This window comes from Symphalangus syndactylus, chromosome 13 (genome assembly GCF_028878055.3).
Source record: "Symphalangus syndactylus isolate Jambi chromosome 13, NHGRI_mSymSyn1-v2.1_pri, whole genome shotgun sequence".
NCBI lineage: Eukaryota > Metazoa > Chordata > Mammalia > Primates > Hylobatidae > Symphalangus > Symphalangus syndactylus.
In genome coordinates this window covers 5810233-5833185 of record NC_072435.2, presented here as the reverse complement: position 1 = coordinate 5833185, position 22953 = coordinate 5810233, and positions in this window count along the sequence as shown.

The window sequence follows — 22953 nt, the reverse complement described above, 5'->3', positions numbered from 1 at the left end:
TACTTGTCTTCAAAATTTGTTTTCTTGAGAAAAGTATCTGTGTAGATTAATCATGCATTTCAGATACTTTCCAGACATCTGAATGTTGTTTTCTTAAAAGTAGCCAGCAAGCCTTTTTATGCAGTCTGCATGGGAGATAGTAAGACATGTGTATGCTGTAAATCTACTAGTAGAGATTTGGTTTTGAGTGCTTCCTTAAAAAATTATTTTTTCTGAAGAGAGGGATTTATTTTTTATAATTTAGTTTAGATGATTTTAAATGTTTTTAGGTTATAACCTCTCTGATCATCAGGGTCATTGCCATGGAAAAAATGCAAGTTATAGCATATTTCATTTTTATAAGGAAAGAAGTTGATAATTTAGACTTTTTTCTTTTACTAAATTGAATTACATCCCTCAATATTTAGATGGCATTAATTCACAATAGTAATAAAAAAATTTTACTATTCAACCTAATAAAGTATGATTTCCTTTATATTTAACTTAATTTGTTCTTTAAAACATCTCCTAATGAAGGTTTTCTCATCCTCTGAAGCTGAATTTATTTAGGAAAAAATATTTTAAACACCATCCCAAGTGATATAACTATTTTTATTGAGCTTTGATGTTCTATTTGAACATATTTGAAGACTGTACAAGCACTCAATTTAGAATTAAAATTTTATTTGGAGATTTTGGTTGTATTTGAAATCTGTTGTGGAATTAAACATGAAGAATACGTCAATTTACTAGATGTCATTGTCTATGACACATTTTAGTCTTATCTTTCTGCCTATATGTAAAGAGGAATTGAAATAATTGGTATAAACAGGAAAAAAGAAGTAAAGTGGTAGGATCAGATGTGAGAAATATATAAGCTAAGATACTCTTTGTTTGTTTGTTTGTTTTTTGTTTTTTGTTTTTGTGAGACAGAGTCTTGCTCTGTTGCCCAGGCTGGAGTGCAGTGACACAATCTTGGCTCACTGCGGCCTCCACCTCCCAGGCTCAATGGTTCTCCTGCCTCAGCCTCCTGCGTAGTTGGGATTACAGGTACGCATCACCACACCCGGCTAATTTTTGGATTTTTAGTAGAGACTATGTTTGACCATGTTGGCTAGGCTAGTCTCAAACTCCTGACTTCAGGTGATCCGCCCACTTCAGCCTCCCAAAGTGCCGGGATTTCAAGTGTGAGCCACCAGGGCCAGCCTAAGCTAAGATATTCTAGAAGCTAATAATAGTAAAATATAATGTAAATTGTTTAAAATTAATCTGTATATGAAATTTTTTCTAGGAGTTTCCTGCCAGAAAAGTAGGAATAGAATGGCAGAAGGAACGAGGTTCCTTCTACAAGCAGGCACACATCCTATTTCACTTTATCCTGTGATCAGTCTCATAACCATCTCCTGGTGTGAAGTGCTAAAACTGTGCTTTAAGAATAACTTAAGTCCTTTATGTACAAACTAAAGTATGAGAGCCTGAACCTTGGAAATCAAGAGATTCCAAAAAGCCTTATGTGTGAGACTGGGTGTCACAGATCTTGGCAGAAATTACTGCTTATTCTTAATTCTTATCGTTCCTTTCTAGCACTTCAACTTATAATGCCAATATCTACCTCAGCCTAAAGACAAGCTCTAGAATCACTTGTGTTACTTATTACATTTCTTTTAAAAAACTCATGAATTACACATGAATTTCAAAGTTGCCAACTGAGATTCCAAGGACTTGAAAAAAAAACCTGGCACCTTTCCATTATAAAGGCTATACGCAGTCTTCATAGTGTTTGTCTTTAAGGGACGTGCCTCATCCATCAGCAACTTTTCTTCCTTAAATCATCATATCTTGCCTAAAAATGTTTTCTCAAAAGTTAGGAAGCACTAAGATTTGCAGATTGTTATATCACATCTTAATCTACGTATCAACTTTAGCATTATCAAAGCATGAACTGTTCTGGGTTTTCATAGTTAATTATGTTTGTGGTAATAACTGGGATGCAATTGTTTTTCTTATGATGATTTTGTACTTGCTTTTCTTATGGTAACTTCTGATGCTTCTTTGTAAGATCTTCCTCTCTCTTCTCCATCTGTTTATCTTCTTACCTTCTGTCCTTTAACTCAGATGTCACCCACACTGTGTGTCTTTCTGGATTGCTTCTTATTTAACTGTTGCTTCTCATAGTTTACATAACTCGTCCTATACCACACTATCGATATTTCTCAGACTGCATTATATGCTGGGTTGTGTCTTTATTGATTTATAAGCTCCTTGATAATTCGGACTATATATTTGTATATTCAAAAAATACTTATGAAGTGTTTACTTTGGGTCAGGAATTATTGAGTGAAGGAAATTGACCAAAACTCTGCCATCATGAAGCTCGCATTCTAACTTAGGGAGACAGATAACAGACAATGAGCCACATAAATATGCAAAGTATCGTAAGTTAGATGGTGAAAAGTAATCCTGGATGGGGATCAAATAATTTTCAAAGGGTAATTTTTAACTGGGTAGTCAAGAAAGGCCGCACAGAGAAGATGGCAATTGGAAGAACAAGGTGGTGAGAACTGCTGAGTCTGGAGCAAACACACAATTTGGAGTAGTAGAAGATTCCAGAAGTAACAGAATAGAGGCAAAGAAGTGTGAATTGTGTGGAGTCTTTTACTTCCTGTTGTAATCACCTTGGCTGTGCTTTGAAGTGAGGTGGAACGTTGGTAGGGACCTTAGTTTTCTTTTTAATAATTCATTATGAATTTTGAACGGTCACTATTAAAGACTCAATAATTTTGCTTTATTACTCTTGCAATTGACTACAAATAGTGTATTGAAGAAATGTTAAATTCTAATTTAAACTGATTGAAATAGGTTTTTATCTTTTCATATTTCTCATCACTGAATATCTCATTTTTAATTAATTTGAAAGCATTCTAAGATAGTGAGCCAATGCAATTTAGCATAATGAATAACTTATTATTCATCAGATTTAGGTATTTAACTGAAGATGCTAATTAGGAAAGTAACTTGTTCTGTTGGAAGATTTTGATAAAGCTACTTTCAAATGATTATCACATCCATTGTTGTCATATTAAGTTGTGTTTCTGGAAGCCAAATTTAGGCAGTGGTAATGAGTTAATATCTTTAAGTGGATACCTTTTATCTGTACAGTCAAGGATACTCGAAAGTGGAAAAACATACTGGCTTCAAGTCTTGGGAACTAGGACTTACCGGAAATGTGTTTGTTTGTTTTGTTTCCTGGTGGAATTGTCTTCTCGGAAAGATGCTGTTTCATTTTCAATAGGAAAAAATTGATCCTATGCTGCTTTACTTTAATGCTTTGCTTTGTCAAAATAGTGTTTTCTTAGGAAAATTAACCTATCATAATATAATGAAAAGAGAAATGCTGAAGATACAAAATGATGTCCATGTTAATATTGAGTAGGAAGCATCAAGGGACATGAGAAGAGGGAAGCGAAGAGAGGGAGAAGAGAAATATATAGTGTAACAAAAATTAGTAAGAAGGATTAGCATATACATGTAGTCAATAAGTCAATAAATGGCTGTTTATAGAAAGCCTACCAGGTTCTAGGGGATATAGCAGTGAAGAAGGCAAAGACACAATTGGCTATACTGTAGTGAGGAGGGAAAGAGGACGAAGACATACAAATACCTAAACAAAGCAATGGTGTGAAGGGCTATAAAGTACACTACTACGAAGAAGATTACATGTGATAACATGGCTGAGTAAAACTGTCAAGGAGGAAGGCACTGATCTGGCTGTAGGTATTTCAGAGCATTTTTCTCTCTGAGGAGGTAATATTACATTTGGGAGTTGAGTGAAGACAAAGAGGAAGGTACTTTGAAGATCTGGGGTGCTCTGAGCAGAAAGAAGGGCAGATATAAAGATTCTGTAATTTAAAAAGAGAGCTTGATAGTTTCTTACAAAGAAAAGAAGGCCGGTTTGGCTGGAATGTCCATGAAGGAAGAGCATGGAGAGAGATTACATGAGTGTTCTCAGGGACCAAATCTAGATCTTATATCAAAGTGTGAATATAAATTAACTACATTGAAAAGTGTATGATGGATGTGTGATACGATGAGGTTAGCCCTTAGGAGGGTGTACTATTGTGGAAGGGTACAGTAGTGAAGGAAGGGGGTTCATTTAGCTGACTATTGCACCTGTCCAGTTGAAGGATGATGGTAGTTGGGATTATGAGTGTAGCAATAAAGTTGGAGAAAATCAGTTGAGATTGGAAGTTGATTTGAAGATGATTGAATTTACTGAGCAAGAATTATATCAAGGTATTTGGATTTAGGGACATGGGGGATTATGGTCACTTTTAGTGATATGGCAAAGTCTTGATGACATGAGGCAGTTTGCAAGTGACAGAGGTGTGGGTAGGTGCGTATGTGTGATTGATTTTACATTTTTTAATCTTAAATTAAGACGCTAGTTAGAATCCAAGTGGAGACATCAAGTAGGCACTGACAAGTTGACTTGGCTAGAGATGTGAGTTAGATCATCGTAGCCTATAGATCATGCCTAAAGTCATGAATCTAGGTGAGGGGTTGGCAAACTATTATAGCCCATGAGCCAGATCTGGTCTGCTGCCTGTTTTTGTATGGCTCATGAGTTATAAGTACGTGTGGCATTTATAAGTCTAAAATATAAAATACAGGGAAATTTTTCAGCAGGGAAAGTTCCATAAATTTGCCTCTTGGCAACACAAAGCCTGCAATATTTGCTATCTGGCTCTTTGTCAAAAATGTTGCTGACTCCTGATCTGGATGAAACCCTGTGAGGAGAGAGTGTTGATAGAAGAGAGAGAAGCATCACAGTGGAAATTAAAATTATGTCAACTGAAGTGTGTAGGGTAGAGAATTTAAGCCTGAGTATAACAGTAAGAGATTAAAATAACAGTAAATTCATTATCAGCATGATCAATGAAACCTTTGGGGGCAAAGAGGAACTATCTTCATCAGACCTTTCACTCACTCATAGAAAGATCTTAGGCAGGAAATATAACTTGTTTGAAGATATGAGATAAGTTTAATGTAGTTTGGACAAAGAAAGCCAATGGGAGGATGACATTACATCTGGCCAAGGATTTAGGGAAGAGCCAAATACTTCAGGCTTTTTAAAGTGATCTTTAGATAAAGAGGAGGTCATCAAGGCATTCCGAAGTTGCAAGATGAAATCACATCTGATGGGAAAAAGATCTGGCTGTATGTGCATCTAGGATGTAAGGAAGCCAACATGGATGTGAAGTTAAAATTTTCCATTGCAAATAATAAAATGAAGGCCCCAGGTAGCCTTGGCAAGGGCAGATTTGGTATAAAATCCTTATGGGAATGGGCTTAAGCAGTAACGGGTATACGGATCTAGCTGTTGTGTTTAGTGGAATTTTATCAGTCTTTTTGTTGTGTATGGTATATAGAAGGTCAAAATAAGGAACTTCTACATTTTCGGTTTTTGTTTTATTTTAATTGAGATTTGAATTAAAAATAAGAAACTTTTATTTTCAAAATTGGAGACTGTGTTTAAAAAGTATAGAGTAGGGCTAGAAAAAAACATAAAACTCTCCTGATGAGGAGAGTGCTAATCGTGACTCTAATAATAATAAAACACTTTTCTGATAATTTTTTGTGTGTCTCATTATTTATATATGTATGGGAAGTTGTACCCTAGCCACATGCCAATTCACCTGGTGAACTTGCTCTTCAACGTGGCACAAATATTTCCTTCTATCTTTAGCCTTCCGGGGTTTCTCACATGGACTATTGGCTCTTCCTACTTGAACCTGCTGGTAGTACCCTGTAGGAGACATGCTACTCCATGACAACAGGCACCACGCTGTAGGGGATTTACCACACCTGTCAATCACTATCTCTAGAATGTGGCCTTTCATGAGCCCTGAGATTTCCTACTGTTTCTCTGAGCTGTAACAATATTTATATTGAAAAAATAAACATGTTCTTCTATCTTTAATATTTTATATCTTATAATTTGAATATCCCATTTCCATTATACTACTTAGCTGCTAAGTTATGTTATAAAAACAAGTTTTAATTATCTGCAAACACCTTCAAATCTAATCCTTACCGGTGAAGACTGATGTCTGGTTAACGTCTGCTAGGACATTTATTTCCATAAAGTATTTATAGCGCCTTTTTGTTATTGATTGGTATGATAAATGTGTAAATCTTACACAAAGATAAAATTTTTAGATTTTCGTATTTAAAATACTGGTTATCAAAAGAAAAACCCAGATATTATTTGTTTATGTTTCTGCTTGAGGTACTGAATCTATTTCAAGTCATATTTCTCAGTATTGATATACTTAATATTGCTGAAATAATAACACACTATATTTAGCTACTTTTTTTCTCAGTAGGTCTCCCTGTCGCTCACCATTTTCGCCTCATCTCACTTGCATCTTTATTTCTTTTTCTTTTGTCTTCTTTTACTTTAGGGATTCTTTCAATTTAGAAGTGTTCTTGTTTTCTGATAATTACTATTCTTCTTGGATATACACAGATATCCTTTTCCGTTTCATTTGTGAATTTATCTCAGAGGCATTTTGTGTGGGCCTTTTACTCATAGCTTCTCAGAAGTCCCTTTCGAGGTTACCGATTTAACATGTCATGTACTATAAGGTTTGCATGGCATGGTGGCAGCTGACTTTTGCCTTTACATGGATTGAAATGTTCACTCAACATGGATTGGTAGAATTTTTTTTTCCTTAAACATTACATTGCCTTGTAAACAAACAAAAGCAAACCCAAGACTCAAAACTGACATTACTATTGGTGCCCCTGGAAATAACTGCCTTCTCACTAAAAGTAGATTTTGTCACCCAACTTTATGTGTTGTTGAACACACATGGTGCTGTATGAGCACTCACTTACTAGTCTAGAAAACAATGCTGTGACCAGTTACCAGAAAAACCAATTCAGATTGCTCTTCACATGCCACAGATGACCCTTTTGAAAGCCATTTGAATTCATTATAAATTATAGTTATATTAGTATGACTTTAATTCATTTGTAGTCTGAACTTTATGTGCAATGCATTTTTTCTCATGTTTAATCATTTTTAAATGCTAAATCATTTGCAAACAAATGGCTTGTCCTTGAGAAAGAATTTAAGGCTGAAAGTACATTAAGTGCCATCTGGGTATCTGTGTCAATGGTTTTGTCACTACGTGTGTGTGTGTGTGTGTGTGTGCATATCCCCTACTTTATCACATTTATTTGATAAAATTGATATGCAATCTCTAAATCATTGTGTCTCCAACTGGTGTTATCCCACAAATACAAATTTTTGTCCTAAAATTCGTGGTACCCTTTGTAAAACTGGAAGCTCCCATTTGTGCAAAGGAAGGAAAAATAAAACAAACAAATTCAATAAAAAAATTAAAGGTCAGATTTCTTTTATAGCTGCTGAGTTCCTTTCTTTGCTTTCCATCATCCACACATTCCCAAATCTCAACAAAGTTAAGAAATTAAAACACACATCATGAGATCATATGTTCACCTTGTTCAGGAACTGAAGGATTACATAGACAAGACTATACCTTAATAAGTAGAGGGAGAAATATGAAGATATAAATAGAATATGAAAATTTATTATAATGCAGTTCTATTCTAAAGTGTTTCCTAGGCAGGCTAAGAGTATGTTGCCAGGAAATTTTAAGAGACCCACTCCATTATATAGAAGAGGATGTGTGTAGATCTCTTAATTCTGAAATGTTTAGAACTGAGTACAACAGGTCTTCGAATAACGACGTTTCATTCAATGTCATTTCATTATAATGTTGATGAGAAAAAACAAATTGATTCCAATTGGGGTTCACTGTCTGTGTAGAGCGTATGTATTCTCCCCATGTCTGCATGGATATTCTCTGGATGCTCCAGTTTCCTCTCACTTCCCAAGGCTGTGCATGTGAGGTTGATTGACGTGTCTATGTGGTCCCAGTCTGAGTAACTGTGGGTATGTGTGAGTGCACCTGCAATGCGACGGCGTCTTGTCCAGGGCTGGTTCCCACATTGCGTCCTGAGCTGACAGGATAGGCTGCGCTCAACTGCAACCCTAAACTGAAATAAGTAGGTAAATAATGATTTTACTAGCTTTTATTAATCTGAAATGTATGAATAGCTGAAATTTATTTCAGCATTTAATATTAGAAGTGTTTTGATCTTTAGTTACAAGTTTGTTGACGTTTTAGTTACCAAAAGCCATAGAAGCTTAACTCTTTTGATGTCAACCTATGGTAAAATCGTTTTCGCTTACTGTATTTTTGTACCAATTAACCATCCCCAATTTATCCCCCCGTATGCGTGTATCAAAACATCACGTGACCATAAATCTATATACCTATGACCAGTTTTCAAGCACCTGTCGATGATGTTAAATGAAGACTTATTGTAGTCCTTTTGGCATAACAAAGATGTGTGTGTTTTGTTCAAGATTGGAAAACTTCTTTCTGTAAAGAACTAGACAGTAAATATTATAGGCTTTGCTGGCCATATGTAGTCTCTGTCTCTCCTTCATCTACTCATTCTTCTTCTCCCCTTCCTTCTCCTTCTTTAAACACTTCCAAAATGCCAAAACAATTTTTAGCTCTCAGCCACATGTAGCAAGCCATTGATTAAATTTGGCTAGTAGGCCCATAATGTGTGAATTCCTTTACATCATCAGAATGCCACATATATATGAAATGTTATCTATGAGAAATTAATGGTGCTCCCAGCAGAGAGAAATTAGCCTAAGTTAATTTTGGGCTTTGGAATTCAGGGGAATGCCATGCACAAAAATGCTCTGCTTTTAAAACTAGTTACTAACAGTCCATTTCTGATATCAGAAATACATGAAAACTACGAATTGAACGGACATTATTCACTACTTTAGTGCTGCTACTCATGTGTGGTGGAAAAAGAATCCAGAAAGTTTTCCTTTCCGATTGAACATTCATGCAATAAAAATTTCCAAATCTTTTTTTGAACAAATTTTTATCTGATAGCTCTCTTGTGTACTTTATAAGTACCTTTTGCTTCTTATTCTCAGTAACTATATTGAAACAATCTGTTTTCCTTTATCAATCAAAATAAAATAAGAAATTTAGCTTAATACTAATATTAAGCTGAAGTGCAAGATATGTGAAAAAGAGAGAAAAGAAGCAGGATAAACTGACCTTTTGATAACTGCAGAGGACAGCAGATCAAAGACTGGACTTTAACGTCTTACATTTTCAGAATCTATCACAGTAAGACCACTGGGTCCAGAAATAGGTTTCAATCCTAGATTGAAATGACTCACAATGCTGTCATGACATTGAGTTTGATGGAAAAAGTGAAGTTAATGTTTTTCTCAATATTTTTTTAAAATCAATGATTGATTTAACTGTAAAATGGTCTGATTCTGAAGAACTCATTCTGACACTGGAGGTGAAAATGCTTTTACTCTAATCATTAAAATCAATTTCTCTAGATATCTGACTTTATTCTGCTTTATAACATGAAGAATGAAACTATATTAATGAAGTGTAATCTAGCAAAATGGCATAAGCATAATTATCAGTCACTTACTAAAATTTTGTGTTTTTTTCCATTGCATGAAAACTCTGCCTTGTTTTAATTTGTATCGACTTTTTAAAAGCAATTTTAGGTTTGTAGAAAGAAGTGAATAAGCATTCACACGTCATCCTCAGCCTCTACCCCAATTTCCCCGATTTTTAACATCTTGCAGTAGTGTTGTACATTTGTTATAGTTGATGAGTCAATATTGGTACATTATTATTGACTAAAGTATGTAGTTTATATTAGAGTTTACTCCTTGTCTTATGAATTCTATAGGTTTTGTCAAATGTGTAATGACAAATAATCCTCACTACACTGTCACACAGAATAATGGATTCACTCTACTAAAATTCTTCCTTGCTCCATCCGTTCATCGCTTCCTCTACTAATTTATGTAGAAGATAAATTAGTAGATTGAGATGATGGTTATAGGAGTTTAAAGCACAGATAGAAAACTAGATTGTCCTACCTACCCAGACTGTGCTTCTCACTCTCACTGTGCCCTTTCTTAACCTTTGGAAATGCTTTTATTCATATATAAAATAGGCTATAACTTCATATAGTTGTATTACAAAAAGTTAATGCACAGAAAAAGACTTGTGCTAGGTATACGGTTTCTTCTCAGTTAAATGGAAGCCATTGCGGGTGTTTGTCAATAGAATTCATCATACTTTATCTCACATATCTTTACGTCATTGTTGGCACATGACATGTTTAGACTGCACAAATCTCCTCCAAATCCCTAATAGCCACTGATCTCTTTACTGTCTCCATAGTTTTGCTTTCTCCAGAAGGTCATGTAGTTGAATCATACGGTATGTAGACTTTTCAGACTGGCTTCTTTCACTTGGCAATATGCATTTAAAGGTTCCTGTGTGTCTTCTGTAGCTTGACAGAATAATATTCTATTGCCTGGATATACCACAGTTTATTTTTCCATTCACTTCCTGAAGGACATTTCAATTTTACTGATCATGAATAAGGCTCCTGTAACATTCATGGGAAGAAGTTTTTGTGTGCATGTAAGTTTTCAAATCCTTTAAGTAAATACCAGGGAATGTAATTGCTGGGTTGTGTGGTAGGAGCATGTTTAGTTAATAAGAAACTGCCAAACTGACTCCCAAAGTAGCTGTACTATTCTGCATTCTCGCCAGCAATGAATAAAGTTCCTGTTTCTTCTCACATTTGCCAGCTTTTGGTATTATCAGACTTTTAGATATTGGTCATTTTAATAGTCATGTAATAATATCTCACGGTTGCTGTGACTTGCAGTTCCCTAATGATACATGACTAGTAACTTCAATATCCCTATTTGACAGCTGTATTTAGACCTTTGGCCTATCTTTTAAATGAGTTGTTTTCTTTCTTATTTTCGAGTTCTTTGTATACTTTAAATACCACTAATTTATCTGATATGTTTTGAATATGTTGTGAAAAGATTTTCTCCCAACCTGTGGCTTTTCTTTTCATTCTAAGCACAGTTGGAATAACAAAGGTCTTTAATTTTAATGATGCTCAATTTCTCAATGTTTTCTTTGTCTAACCCAATAAATCAGAAAACTTTTTATCATTTCACATGACTTAATATTCAGGCAAGGTCTATATAGGCCCCTTTCAAACAGTCATAAAATTTAGAAGCTCTGACCTCACAAACAATAACAACAACAGCATAGAAACAAAAATGACAGCTTTTGATGTTGTCTCAGTAATTTCTCAATTCAAGAACAGATTACTGAGCTTTATAAGCAATACGTATAGATATCAATTTCACAATAAAATACCTTATGATATTTATCAAATCACCTTAGTTTTGGTCACTTATTACTATTAGACTAAAATGTAATTTGTCAGACATGAGAAATCTTTTTGTAGTATTTTTTAGAGAACGAAGTATTTATTTTAGCCTTTTCAGTTCTTCCCTTGCTGTTTCTCCAGTATAGTCATTCCAATTGTCTCTATAGATATATTAATACCAGGTACATAATAAACACAATTATCTCCCACGTGTACCCCAGCCCCCTTCCCTGTTCATGCAGTCAACATAAAGGAAGCAGGTCAAAAGGAAGCAGGTCATGTACCCTGTGATGTGCTTGGTTGTAAGGAAAGGTACACAATTAATGTACCATGTCTGAGTTTTCTTCTTCTCTGTATTTGTTCCATTTAATGCATGTATGCTTTTTATTCCTCAGGCCTCTCCAGTCCTAACACACTCAGGGATACTTGATACAGCTGTAAGGCTGTCTTTATCAGGTACCTTTGGGTTACCCCCTGCCAGGGGTGGGAAATAGAGGAAGTGAATGTCTGTATCCTCATTATGTATCACACAGAGCAGAAACGTAAAGAAGCCTGTGCCATGAATGGGTCTCTTCTTTCTCCAAAAACCACCTACCCCTTCAACTCCCACTGCTTAAAGGAAAATCTTGTATTAGTCTCCCCATTTTCTCCTCAAACTTGCTTTAGCAAAGCAGTTCCTAAACCTCTGTTAATGTATGTCCCCACCCCTAACTCAACACACAGTCTTATATCACATCACAGAAAAGAAGTTCAAAGCAAAACAAAACAAAGCCACAGTCTTACAAGAAAAATAGGTAAGTTTTACAAAAGTTGTGTACTGTATCTCTGCTTTGAATTTTGTCATTGGCCAAGGATAGTAAAACTCCTGGAAAACTATAAAACAGGAACTTACTTAATATGTTGTACCCAAGATTTTTCAAACATTTTTGGAAGGATACTTATTAACATCTTGCAGAGGTAATGTTACATGAAAAACTTAGCATAAGACCAATCAGGTATTCTATGCAATAATGCAGATATATGAAAAAATAATATAATGAAATAAATGACTTTTCAAAAGGTATTGATCCTAGATCCATATTCATTTTTTGGTTCAGGTGAGGCAATTAGAATGTGAAAAAAAGAAGCATAGAACAACTGTCTAATGAGACGGACGAATGCTCCTGGGGGGAAAGTGATTAGAAGATAAATTAGTAGATTGACCTCTTTGCTGTCTATGTAGGTTTTTTTTTGTTTGTTTTGTTTTGTTTTTTTGCTAGTACCAATAGAAACAAATTCATTTTATGGTTTGTGTCACTGGAAATATATAACTTAGTGGTAGCTATATAGCAAACTTTCAATATGTCATAAGAGATTAGATGTAGATTTAATATCATTATTTTATTTATTTGCTTGAATACCAGTGAGGAATTTCCACTTAAGCTCTCGTTTTCAAGATGAGTGTTTAATTGAATTCCAGAATTCATTTTGAAATAGAACTTTGTGTAGAATATGAATTTCTTTGCAAGAAAAATCATTTGTACACTTGGTTTTGAGAGCAATTTAATGTCAATATAACTTCTTTCCAGGCTTTCATTTCCTACTTTTTGATATGGGAATAATCTCATGGCGTGATTGTGAAAGTCTTAAAAGATAATGTTTGGGGGGAGGGGAAGGGATAGCATTAGGAGATATACCTAATGTTAAATGATGAGTTAATGGGTGCAGCACACTAACATGGCACATGTATACATATGTAACAAACCTCCACGTTGTGCACATGTACCCTAAAACTTAAAGTATAATAAAAATAAGATAATGTTTGCAAAGATACTCTGTGCACTCAAAGCGTGCTCTATGAACTTCATTGCCGTTCACATTTTGGGTTTATGAGGCTTCCGTTTGCTGGCAATTGAAATGTGACTCTGAGTTATATGCCGTGGTGTGGGAGATGATGTTTATAGGAGTTTAAAGCACAGATAGACAACTAGATTGTCCTGCCCACCCAGTCTGTGCTTCTCACTCTCACCGTGCCCTTTCTTAACCTTTGGAAACACTTGTATTTACATATAAAATAGGCTATGACTTCATATAGTTGTATTATGAAAAGTCAATGCACAGAAAAAGACTTGTGCTAGGTATACGGTTTCTTCTCAATTAAATGGAAGCTATTGCCTGTATTTGTCAATAGAATTCATCATACTTTATCTCACATATTCAGTGTTTTACATCATTTTTGGCACCTGGTATGTTTAGACTGCAGAAGGGTTAATTATGCCAAATTTATCTATCTACAGTAAATATAGCCCAAGGTAACTTGTTTAGCTGAGCCAAAGTTTGCATTTATTAAAAATGTAAATTTTATCTTGAAGTGATGCCTGATCTCACAGAACTATGGGTTCCAATCTCTAAATCACTGTGACCAGTAGTAAAACTATGTACTTTGTGTCTGTCCTACTAGCTATATTGCCGGGATCTGGAGCATGACTTTTGGGTCTTTCTGTAATGCCTTACCTCTCATCAAAATTCACAAGACCTGCTATCTGGATTGTGAGACTTTTGCATTACAAAGGAAAAGGTGCTGTCCTAATGGCATTCCAAAGCCATTTGAAATGAGTTGCTGTCGTTTCCAGGGAGTCATTTTTATGTTGGTTATCATTACTTTACCATTACCTTTTAATCTGGAAATGTTAAAATCCATTGCCATGCTCCTTGGAATATAACGATCATATAGGGTCATTGAGATGAGTCTGAAAGTATCAGTCACTGAAGACGTTCTAGTGGGATAATGTTGTTAATATTGCTGGTATTCTATTCTTCACGTTTCCTCCAGTAAAATGTAAAGTGACCAAAATATAAGCGTCACGCAGGCAAAGATTCTTTTATTTGTTCAACGAACACTGCCTTCACATAGTAGTCAGTTAATATTCACTACTAGAATGCATGTTGAATGGCAGCTCTTTTATTTGCCATTAGCGTTGGCCCACTTTATAGCAGTTGGACAAAAAAATTGGACAAAGTGTGTTGATCTTTTATGAAAAAATAGATATTTTTCTTTCTTTCATTGTTGCGTTTTCTGTGGGCAAGTTGATAGACACTGTGGTCCTGATGTTATTTTAGGGCATACAGTTGAAGTTACTAGATACTTTAGAGTTTATTTAATTATAATATGAAGTTTTGAGTTTCTGTTTCATTATTAAATAATTTATTTTATGATAGTGTTGCTTAACTTAGTGTGGAAGGCCTACAAATAAACCTAATAAATCTCTTACAAACTACCTTAAAATAAATCTAACATTTTTTACTGAAATATTTTTAAACATATTGAAGTTGGAATGCCAGGTAATTGTATACACACACACAGACACATACACACACATTAGGTTTTCATTTGGTTTCTTTGTTCCTATTATTGAAATTCCTATGCTAATAACCATATCAATTTATGAAACTCATTTTGAGAAAAAAGGCCTAAAATATAACTCATTTTTAAAATGATTTTCTCTTAATTTATAATGTAATACTTTAATAAAATATGGTAGGGCAATTTTGTATAAATATTTCTGCTAAGTTTTCTACATAAGTTACTGCATATAGTCTAGTTTTTAATAGAAGGGTTTTTTTTTGCTTCAGTATCCACTTTAAAGTCAATGACATTTAGTGTTTTTTACTTTACAGTTCCAAGTTACTTATGCTTAAAAAGTCATCTGACTTTTAAGTTACTGTCCAACTTGATTGGTATCTCTCTGTATCTTATCGCTGTGTTCTTGAAAGTAGATTTTGAAAGACATTACTAAGAGGGCTTTTTCTCTTCTTTAGAGAGTAACTTGGGGTAAATGGTTGTCTTTCGTCTTTGTCCTCCTCTCTACCCACAACTCCCCATCCCAGATCATTAGCTGAACTTGTGTGCTCAGGTTAATGTTCTGTTTCACCTTTCTTGTCAAATTGCTAGATACAACTCCCTTCAGTTATATACTGTACACACAGAATCTCATCTTTTTAATCTCTCTCTTTTAAACAAATGTGTTCACCCTCAGATTTGTTGTCATTTAGAACAGGACTTCCTATTAGAAATATAATAATTTTCCTTCATGTGGAATCTTCAATACAAAAAAAAACCAGAAAAACACATATCAATGGTTTGCATTTGTCATGCTGATAGTTGGGGGGCAGCTGATATTAGAAAAAGAGACACTATATTTCTGAACACAAACCTTGTTTCATCTTAGAATTTGGTGTTGAACCAATTTTGTACCTCATTGCTATAAACCTTATGTATCTAATGAGTTGTTAATATGTGATTAACTGCCTTGGCCAAACTCAAAATCTTATTCACACATACAATACACACAGAGAACTTATTTTTATTTGTTCAGTCACTCTTTAGTCCTTCATTTATTTCACAAACATTCATTGACACTTACGTGGCAGCACTCTTATAAGAATAGAATATACCCTGTTAAATCAGACATGATATTTGCTTTTGTGGAGCTTATACTTTAATGGAGAAACAGAAAGTCAAGCAAAAACTCAAACTATATAACTTTAAATTGGATATGTGCCAATGAAGGAAACTGTGGCACTGTAAGAAAAAATAATAGGGAGTTAAAGGATAAATAGGAGTTTGGTGGATGAAATTTATGAAGGGCTGAAGATTTCAAACAAAAACTGATGCAGGGGGGTGCAGCTTTGGAGTCAAGAATGAAGTTCTAGGAGATAGCAAGGAAATGGTAGGAGAGGAGGTCAAAGTAGGTAGGATTTTATATATTATCAATGGGAAAATATTGAACAACCCTAAGCAGAAACGCAATGATATATGTTCATCTTCATTACAAATTCTTCTATCTTTAGTAGACCTGTTTTCAGGCAAAACTTCATGAGAGAATAGTAACAAAGAGAAAAAAAGTGGTGTTCTCAGATTATCTCTAACTCACCTGATGACTTGAAGTTAAATGACCTCAACATTTTGTGAGGCTTTTCCTTCTTATAAAGTAAGGAGTTTAGATGAGGTGAGGTGTCCAATTTCATTTAGCTTCAATTTCCTGTAATTTGACGGCTGTCAAGTCATGCTTTGATTTGTTCTGTTTGTGAGCCAGGGTAACTTTAAGGCAGTATATTAACTAGGAGAACTATTTCTTTACTTTTAAACTTCAAAATTATGATGATGTAAGTATTTTAAAGAGCATTTAGAAAGTAAACAAATGAAAAATTTTTAACATTTTGGAATGCTTCTATTTCTTTTTGAAACCTAGGTTTTTGGTGGTAGTGGTGATATTTATTTTTGCCAAACTAACCATTCCATGTAATTTTGTAGCATTTTGGGTTGATGACCACCGTAAGTCTAGTATTCCCATTTGTGTTAAAACTTATCTTTACAATTAATATACTTTCACTGAATTATTTAATTAAAAATTAAACTACGATTTCTAATACATGTTCAGTGAGATATTATTAGGCATTACCTGAAAGGGATTTCTGGAGAAAGAAAGAATTTCTGGTTAAAAAGAGTTGAGCAGGTTTTCCTAGAGCGATTCTCTCGGTCTCTAGGATGGAGCTACAGCATAAAATATCCTCCAAATTTACTTCACAAATTAGCCCTTAGATTTCATGAATTGCTTATAATTTTTTTTGTAGACCACAGTTTCTTTGCTCCTCAGTATTACACTTGCTTATGTGAGTTTCTAAAACTAAGTTTAATTTTGGAAATTCTTAATTTTATGTTTATATTTTGAATTGTGTTTAAAATTAAGTTTAGTTAAAAGCTATGTTTTTATTTCTACCTACAAATTCAGTGTCCCGTCAATAGAAAAAAAATTCTCAATAATATTTTAAAGTTACTTTAGTCTTTGTCATTAAAGAATAAAAATTTACCAGGCAGAAATGCCCCAGAAGCTACCTATGGAAGAAATATAAATATTATTATTACCTACTAATATTAATATACAAAACAGTCAGTTATGTGTATAGAAGTTAAATATATATAAAAGTTAAATATTTATAAATGATACAGGACTCACATATTTGTATGCTCTGACTGCTGTGCAGTCACAGTCTGATAAATTGATAAACAGAGTTTGCAGTAAAGAAGGAGTTTAATGATTGCAGGACAGCTGAGTGAGGAGATGCGAGCACCCTCAAATCTGTCTTTCCAGAGAGTACTTGGTTGGGGTGAAGGGATTGTAGAGGACCACGGGCTGGATAAATGGGCTCACAGACTGGTTTGGGTTAGAGGGATTAAATCAGCAGGATGTGGAAACTTCGCCCTTTAGTGAGTCAGCTTCTCCTGGAGCCCTTCGGAGGAGCTGATGTCAGTAGTTTCACTGGTATGTAGGATCTGAAAGAATACCTCAGAGAGAAAACTTAATATTTCACAATGCTCAAGTTGTTATCTATGAGTAGTTGAGTTTAACTATAATCTTGTGACAGGATATAAATGATTGTGGGGCTGTACCTAATAAACAATTTTGAGGAAGCAGGACAGATATCAAGTTAACTTAATGTTTAAGGCTGGATGTGCTGGAAGCTTCTTTTTATTTCATCCCCTCCCTCCTTTCCCAAATAATTTTATAAAGATTATAGGGGTGGTTTATATATATATATATATAACTTCTAATATTTTATCAGTTAATAAAAGCTCACATTTTCTAGACATTTTTGTTGATTAAGCTAATAAGATGGCTTTTACCAATGGATCTTGAAATGTGGTATGCTAAATGAATTTCTGTTTTCAAAAAGAATTGTGCATGATCAATAATTCACTAAAACAGTAGGCAAGTAAACTATATCACTAAGAGAGTAGGCAAGTAAATTATATTTTTAAATTTACTAGTGGTGCAATCTTGTGCAAGTCACCTGACACTTTATGCCTTAATTTCTAAAAGAAAAAAGAGAACTTCCTAAATTACAGAGTTGGGTTCAAATATGAATGAGAAATAGAAATATGAAGGTATTGGAAATATTAGAAATAGGAATAAGAAGGAATCTGCTGTAGTGTTAGTGACTGACATGTACTTAACTATCATTGGCAAAATTATTATTCTTTTCTGTTTTGAAATAATGGAGATGTAGTAGAGAAGATTTTGTTAATTTGAGGTGTTTTAACTCTTTATTCAGTAAGTTCTTTGTAAAAATTTATAGGAAGAACTGAAGGGATATGAAGGGTTCATAATAAACACAGCAGATGATTTCTGATCCTTAAATCCAGAAACTGGGCCCTAGTTTATTTTACTTCTTATTTCTAGCAAACTACCTAGCAAAAGTTGGAGAATGGCACTATTTTTTTTATTGATCTCAGCTTCAAAAATTTCAAAATGTAGTTTTTCATTAGTAGTAGTAATTCAAGCTAGAACATATAATATATTCAACATTACACTAAGTGATTTACTTTTATATAAGTTATTTCATTTAACCTTAAGAATACTTCGTGGATATATTTATATTTATTTTTACAGATTAATAGATTGTTATTAGCAGAGTTTGGGTAACTTGCCGAAATCTGATACATTGCTAAGGAGTGATTGACCTATAATTGAACCATGTTTCTTCTAAATACTATGCTCCACTGTAAATACATAAAATTACAGGTTAAAGTTTGAGAATTACTTCTAAGTAATAAATAGCTCACTCAATTTTAATATTGATTCTGGCAAAATTCTTTATAAAGGGTTTAGCATTCTTTATAATGTCTGGGGTTGGGTCAGGGAGAAGATAATGAAAAGAGAACAGAGCAGATAAGAAACACTTTGCACATCTGACTTTCAAACTGATCCTCTAAATAGATTTTTTATGCTATCTCATCAAATTGAAACTTTTTGATGGATATAGAAACAAAAACTATTGTATTAAAAATATTGAGAAAGATTGAGGAGAAAGAAAATTTTTTTCAAGAGAATCAAATTATATTATTTAAGGTATATTTCTGTGTGAATCTTGAAAGTAGGGAAAGAAATATGTCAGCAAAAATACTAGAAGTAATTTATTATTTGATTGTCACAAAAATATTAATTGATTGATTAATATGTATCAATCACTAATCTAGGATGCTCTTGCTCTGACTTATATTCCTTTCCCAAATATTCCAAACCATGACCTTATATTAATAAAAGAAGACATTCAAGTAGTATATTGATAGTTTACAAGCACTTAGAATGTATATTTTGAAATTTTGTGGTGATCTGACGAGTGACCTTGAGTCTCAAAATTAGAGAAGTTTCTAATAATTCTGGATTAAATAAAATGTGAGGGAGTTAATCTTGAAACAAAAGGAAAAGAACTCATCCATACAAGGAAACGACTTTGTGATTAACACCTGACTTTTCATCAGAAACAATGATAGTCAGAACACAATGGGATAGCACATCCAAAGTGCTGAAAGAAAGAATAAGTGTCTTGTTCTATTTATGTTACCAAAGTTGTAATGTGCGTAGGATTTATATTTAAAGGGGAAAAACTTTAAGAGGAATTAGACATAGTCAATGGAAAGAATATTACCAATAATGTGTTCTAGATCTGGCTTGGTTAGATATAACGCATTTAACTTTGGATAATTCAGGAATCCTTTGCAAATCTTTGTTTCTTTGCATCCAATATAACAGGGCTGGAGTCAACACTAAAAAGCTTGAACTCTCAATATTGTGTATATCTGTTATTTCAAGTTATCTTTGCCTCCGATATAACTGGGCTGGAGTCAACACTAAAAGCTTGGACTCCAAATATTGTGTATATCTGTTATTTCAAGTTAGTATATTTTATGTTTCCTTCTTGATGGAAGCTTGTCTTATTTTTTTCTCTACAGTCTGTATTTTTTTCTTTTCATAGTTCTGTAGCAATTGTTTTCCAAATATAAAAATAATTCTTTTGTGCTGTGTGAAAATATGCATCCTTTTATTGAAGCTGCCAGACAGATGTGTTATTTCAAGTGGGAGACTATGATTTTTCTCTATAGATGATGGGTGGGATTTTGTTGTTGTTTTTGCCATTTGTTTCTTTGTCTAACTTTACTAGTAGGTAGATTATTTGAATGACTGATCTGATTAACCATCATTCCTTCTAAATCTGTCTCCTTTCCTTCAGGTCTCTCATCTGAACACATTAGAATTTCTCAATACAGTTGGTATTGTGCCCAGTTAAATCCATCTGATTTTTATTTTTAAAAATGGCAAGTTGATGTAACATTTCATCATACTATATAAAATAGAAAAATCAGAACAAAATGTAATTGACGGTTTTCTGAGTTTCTTTTAGTCTTAAGTTTTGAAATTGTTTTTGTCTATTTTTATTAGGGTTTCACTCTGTCACCCAGGGTGGAGTGCAGTGGTGCAATTATGGCTCACTGTACTCTTGATCTCCTGGGCTCAAGCAGTCCTCCCAACTCAGCCCCCAAGTAGCTAGAACTACAGGTGTGTGCCACCACACCCGGCTTTATTTTTTATTAAAGAAAAAAAATTGTAGACCTTAGCTTTCATTATGTTGCTCTGGCTGGTCTTGAACTTCCAACCTCAAGTGATCCTCCCATCTTTGCCTCCCAAAGTGCTGGGATTAAAAGTGTGAGCCACCTCAAGAAACTGTTTTTTTAAATTATCATTATAATACTTGATAAAATAAAATAACATAAACATCTGAAAATGATGCTGACATAGTTGGGTGCTGGCTTTAAAAAGTCCATTATGTCCGTTTTCTAAGGTGGCACTTAAACACGTGCACACATGCACAGACTGGGTGGCTTAAACAACAGATATTTATTTTCCCACAGTTCTAGGGGCTGTAAATCCAAGGTCAAAGTGCTCCTCTGAGGACCATGATGGAAGGATCTGTTTTAGGCCTCTCTTCTTGGCTTGTAGGTGTCTGGCTTCATGGAGTTGTACTTCTGTGCATGCATGTAGCTGATTTTTACCCCTTTCCAAATTTTATTTTATATGGACTTCATTTTTGTTGGATTGGAACCCACCCTGAGGGCCTCATTTTAACTGAATTCTTATTTAAAACATCCAAATATGGTTACTTTCAGAAATACTAGGCTTTAGAATTTCACCATATGAATTTGGAGAGAGGGGAGCACAGTTCAGCCCATAACTAACACACGGTAAGTAACTATTGACCAAGTTACTCATGTTACTCAAGAGAGATAATTCACTTTGTTAATACAAAGCAATTTTTTTCCTCAGTAGGTGTAAGAGTGTGTCACACAGAAGTAGCATTTTAACATATAAGATGCGTAGCTGAGCTCTAAATATAGGAGACAGTATGATAATTTTTACATTTCAAATTCTCTGCCTGCATTAGAATAATTTTGCAGAATGTGTAAAACAATCTAATGAATTGATTGGAGTGTGTGGGAACAAGAAATATGGTTGTGGTTTTTATATAAAGCTTTTATATAGTTCCCTTAAAAATATAATTCTCATTTACCGATTTCCCTAAGGCAATGGGTATATTTTGTTTTATTATTTATGATCCCTTGATTTTTCTGACTATGGTTCACAAAAAAACCATAAGATAAAGTACCATCCTGTACCTTATTTTCTTGCGACAGTTTTTTTCTGCTAAATTAATATTTTGTATATTATTTTGTATATATTTGGTATAATTCTGTTAATATTTTATATATTTTGCATATTTGTATATGAGATGCAGATGCCTTAGACAACATGAAAATATCTTTGAACATCCCTATTTTACCAAGGAAGAAAGATAAGCAAAGCACATGATTTAATAGATTTTAGAATTAACTGGTAAGTTACACGAGTTTCAATTTCCCAGAACTCTAATATATATCCCTGCATTCTTACCATGAAATATACAGAAAACACCATCTTGTTGCATATTGTTACATTTATTTATATTGTACATATAATCTCAAAGTTTATATTTTGCCACGATTTATGCATGAATTTTTCATGACAAATATTCCTAAGTATTCCCATTATAGGTATATGTTTCCCAGAATAGTGGTTTCAGGAAGTCGTACTATTATCCAACTGTCAATTTACTTATTTATTTATTTTATTTATTTTTTCTGTTTATTTTTAAGGCTAAGTGCGAGTGGAAAAGAAAACAAGAAATCTGTAACTGGTTGTGATTAATTAGTTTTGAACACCACTACATTTGGACTAGCCTGCTAATTTATTTTTCATCTATACTTACCTCATCAGCACTCCCTAATTCTTGCTTATCTTAAGCAATTGAAATTTTCACTCAAGCTTTAACCTAGTTAGAAATATATTTTTCTAAATTTCAAACTCCATACTGTTAAGGTCATACCTTTCTGAAATGTAGTAATATTTTCACTACTGTTTAAATCCAAACATTTCTAACTCTGTGTTGCAGATATGGATATGAAGAGGCCTACTGCTACAAGTTTATATAGGCTGGGTATTTTGCACTTTAGTGACTGATTACTGTTTCTTTAGGAATGGACATATTTGTCTTGTTCTATAGTTACCATTCATTGAATTGTTAAATGTGCGGTCAATATTGTATATGACCTATTCAGATATGTGTGATGTGCACGTGCACAGGGATCTTTGTCATTTGTGATTAGTATAACTGTGCATACCCATCTTTTTGTGAGTCTCTTGGTCATTCAAACTCAGCTACTCATCCTGTACTTTATCTTCATGCAACAGTTTTTTT